Here is a 4,764-nt window from a genome sequence, read left to right on the forward strand (position 1 = left end):
TAGCCCAGTTGAATCACAGACTACATGTTTCTTTTTTTTTTTTTTTGACCACCACCGCAATTTTATTCTTAAATAAATGCTCAGTCCAAGGCCAGGTTAGGTGGACAGGTGGGGAGAAAGCAGAGCAAGTGCAGGTCGTGGACCCATCCCCCACTTTGAGGCCCCGGGGAACAAAGGGTGCTGGGGGGAGGGCTGGGACCCCCGCCATCTCACGCAGCATGGTCCCCAGACCCCACACCCCCGCCCCAGGACCCCTGGGCCCAGCTCAGCAGGTGTGGGGTCCAGCAGCGGGGGGCTGGCCTGCATGGTCACTGTCTGCCCGACAAGAGCTCAGGTTCAGGGGCAATAAGAGGGATGGGATCACACGCCAACAACCTGTGCCTTCCACGGACAGCCACGCTCCCAGCTGCCCAGGGTGGGCGCCCTGGGTCAGCTGGGCCTCCTCCGCCCGCCCCAGCTGGCATCTGGGTCCTCTGTCCAGGAGCATCAAGGACGCTGTGCGGCCACAGCAGACGGGAGGGCAGAGGTCTTCATGCTCCTTCAGGCAGCAGGACTCAGTGCTGGCGCCCGGTCTGACTTCCCCAGGAACTCCATCAGTACCCGTGGAGGCTCAGGGCCCTCGTAGATGTACTTGTGCCTGTAGCCAAGGTCTGAGTGAAGGGGATAAACTGAACTTTGAAGTCTCGGAAGCTTCGAGATGGAGCAGCGATGTTGTAGAGCTTTCTGCCAAGCTGGAAGGGCACAACCGGGTCATCCTCCGAGGCAGGATAAGCAGGGAGCAGGAGATGTGCTTCACATTGTCATCATTTGCAAATTTAATTCCGCTGCTTGTAATGGGGTCGTGGAAGAACCAGTCAAACCCAGGGAAGTATCGATATATTACTGAGAATGGATGACTCTTAGCTTCCTCACAGATATTAGTGAATGGAGATTCCAATATAAGGGCATCTGGAGGTGTCTCTCGCTCACAGAGGCGCCGCACCAGATTTGTCGCCACCCCAGTGCCTAGGGAATGACCCCAAATATACACAGGGTTGTCTCCACTCCGGGCTTTGATCCAGTCAAAAACATGGAGTGCATCATAGGTCATGCCTCGCTCTAATGGGGTTCCTACTGAGTCACCCCAAACTCTGTAGTCAAAGGTGACCACGTGGTAACCAAGGGAACTCAGCACCTTATAAAGCTCCACCAGATGGTCGCCTCCTCTGGTGCCTGCATTCCCATGGAGGTACAGGATGATAGGGTGGCTGGAAGCCAAGGCATCCTCATACCACTTCTGGTCCTTTCCTTGGGCGTCCTTCCACCAGACAGCAGGGACAGTGTGCCAGACTCCAGTGGTCACATCTTCCCCTGGCTGAAGGTAGTAATTACACGTGTGATTCAAACCTTGATCCTGAAGTTTTTTCAAGTCAATGAAATAGGGAACCCTCACAAAATTCAAGAAAATCAGTTTGGCCTGTATCCCAGGACACAGTTTGATGAGAAATGGAATGGCAACATACAACCCTAGAACACAGAGAAGTATCTTCTTCATTCGGAACCACAGGCCCTTTCGCTGCTCCTTGTTGTGCCCAAGACCGCGAATCCGAGAAACCACCAAGGAGCCGACACCGATGCGAACACATGAGGGTTTATTGACAAGCTCGAGCTTGGGTCCAAGTATATCCGACACAGCGGAACAGGGACTTGGACCGACTACATGGTTCTGAAAGAGCTGAAAGATTTGTTGAGTTTTTACTTCTTGCTTTCAAGGGAACAGGACACATAAGAGGTTCAGCACTGCTTCCCAGTTGACCACACTCTTTTGTGCTGTGCTTCTTTTTGCTGTTTGGCCTGGAAAATACTCCTAGTTCCTGAAGTCTTTAGTTCTTTAGTGACTATCTCAGTGTCACTCCTTTACTAGATGTGACCTAAAAACAAGCTATGCCTCTCTCTAAGTCTCTAAGTGAGGGTAACTATGGTTCTTTCCCCAGCATACATGAAGCACTTCCCTAGTTTAAGATACGTAGTAAATACCCATTGAGTATCAGGTATGTGTGGAAGGTGCCTCCTCATCTTCAAGGAGCAATTTGAGCATCATCTTCACCCCCTGCCCAGCTATATTTGGTCATTTTCCCTCTGGACTCCTGTAGCATTTTCACTTATTTTTCTTATTGCACATCTCATATTTTACTATGATTTGTTTAATTAACTCCTGCACTAACTCTCCTAGATCATGAGAATCCTATTTTATATTTTACTGTAATCACAGCCTATTATAAAAGTACCTGGCACATAGTAGGCATTCAAAGACTATAGTTGATTAAGTAATTACAACCGGTTGCTTTTTGACTGGGGACAAGGTATATAGGGAAATAAGAGAGAGGAAAAGATGGAGTTAAATTATAGGACACTGGCAAGGGAGATATTTAAACATTTCATGATATTCAGCTGGCTGGCTGGGAATTGATGAGTAGAAAATATGTGACGTGACTTGACCCAGTGGAAATTGGGCAGGTTAATGAAGTTCTATTTGGGGAGGCTGGGATTCTTGAGAATTCTCAAAGCCTGTCTCTACCATCAGCTGTAGCATTATTTTGGTTCTGCCTATAAGTTGCTATTAGTGCCTGGCTCTGACCAGGGCAGAACCCAATATCCTCCCAAATGCCATCCTCTGCAAACACCAAAAGTATTTTCTCAGACTAAATCCCTGAATTTCTCTCAATCCGCTGTGGTGAATTTGTAATTATTTTTCTTGAGCATCCTTTTAAGACTCAATTTTGAAAAAGCTCCAAAGCACCATAATTACATGTGCAGAGGAAATCTTTATTTTGGAGATTATTCACCTATGATCTGAATCTTTAAAAATTGCTTGGTTTACGTGAAGTTTATGATATGCGTTGGGGATTTTTCTCTTTCATGATGGAGATGGTTCAGCCATCTACTCAAGGTGAGTTTGCTTTAAATATCATTGTTTAGAAGCTGAATTGGTTCAGGAAATCCCTAGACTCAACACAAATGTTCTGCTCAAAACCCTAAAGGGCAAAGCTGGGGAACTGAGCCTTGCCCAAGATCCTGGGAAGTTGTCCACTTGGATGACAGATTGGAGGTGGTGAAACATTTTGAAACAATGTTTAAATAAGGATTTTTAAAGAACTGTGGTGTGAATCACACTAATTACAACACAGTCAGTCTCAGAGGTGAGTTGACAAATTTATATATGTTATTAGTGAGATAAAGGGTAGGGGGCAATTTTGTTCCTTGTTAACTAAGAAATGGTGCCAGGGTTAGCTAGCTAGATTCTGTTTCCTTGTGCTGGCATCTCTTTAAGGTTAACATTTATTTAAACATATAGTACTTCACTGGATCCTCATGACTGTCCTGTGAGGTTAGATAGCTGTCCCATTTCAGAGACGTTGAAACCCAGATTTAAAGAAGCTAAGTAACTGGCTCCTGATCACATAATTGTATGTGACTGTGATGGTTAGTTTTATGTGCCAACTGGACTAAACTACTGTCCCCATTTATTTATTCAGTCAAATCCAGGTGTTGCTATGAAGATGTTGTTACATAATGTTGCTATAAAACAACATTTGTAGATGTAATTAATGTCCATAATCAGTTGACTTATTTAAACCTGGATTTACCTGGTTCTACCAGTTGAAAGCCTTTAGAACAGTCTTTCCAGGGGCACCTGAGTGGCTCAGTGGTTGAGCATCTGCCTTGGGCTCAGGTCATGATCCTGGGGTCCTGGGATTGAGTCCCAAGTCAGGCTCCCCACAGGGAGCCTGCTTCTCCCTCTGCCTCTCTCTCTGTTTCTCTCATGAATAAATAAATAAGATCTAAAAAAAAAAAGTCTTCCCAGAAGAAGAAATTCTGCCTGCAGACTACTTCAGCTCATGTTTGAGGATGTAGCCTCCCTCTCCTATGACCTTATCTGTGAATTTTAGACATTCCTGGCTGTTCCCAACAATTTTATGAGCATTAAATCACTTAGTATACATTTTCTACTGGTTCTGTTTCTCTGGTTGAATCCTGGCCAATGCAGTGACCAAGAGGTAACTTCTTAAATTATGAAAGCTACATCTTACATTTGTCTTGAGTTTTATAGTTTTAAAATGCCCTCACATGAATGATCTTTATTAAATCCTGGGTCTGTGAGTAGGTAAGTCAGTCATCATCCTTGCCTCACCACCAGTATCACCATCCTCACCATCATTGTTGCTGTTTTACAGCTGAGAAAAAGGGTTATGCAGCCAAAGGGCCAGTCCGGGGCTAAGAACCAGTTCTTCTAACCCCAAATATGTTTAACATTAGCATCTACTTGTGCAAAACTTTAGATACCTTATCTTCTGGGTTCCTGGATGTCTTCTTTTTTTTTTAATAAATTAATTTTTATTGGTGTTCAATTTACCAACATACAGAATAACACCCAGTGCTCATCCTGTCAAGTGTCCCCTCAGTGCCCGTCACCCATTCATGCCCACCCCCCACCCTCCTCCCCTTCCACCACCCCTAGTTCGTTTCCCAGAGTTAGGAGTCTTTATGTTCTGTCTCCCTTTCTGATATTTCCTACACATTTCTTCTCTCTTCCCTTATATTCCCTTTCACTATTATTCATATTCCCCAAATGAATGAGATCATATAATGTTTGTCCTTCTCCGATTGACTTACTTCACTCAGCATAATACCCTCCAGTTCCATCCACATTGAAGCAAATGGTGGGTATTTGTCCTTTCTAATGGCTGAGGAATATTCCATTGTATACATAAACCACATCTTCTT

The 4,764-nt window shown here is 44.9% G+C and overlaps 1 pseudogene; it reads right to left on the reverse strand.

Moving 5' to 3' along the window:
- Positions 1-205: 205 nt before the first annotated feature.
- Positions 206-4,198, reverse strand: LOC129507299 (lysophosphatidylserine lipase ABHD12-like; annotated as a pseudogene).
- Between the last annotated feature and the right edge of the window lie 566 nt (positions 4,199-4,764).

This window comes from Nyctereutes procyonoides, unplaced genomic scaffold (genome assembly GCF_905146905.1).
Source record: "Nyctereutes procyonoides isolate TBG_1078 unplaced genomic scaffold, NYPRO_anot_genome, whole genome shotgun sequence".
NCBI lineage: Eukaryota > Metazoa > Chordata > Mammalia > Carnivora > Canidae > Nyctereutes > Nyctereutes procyonoides.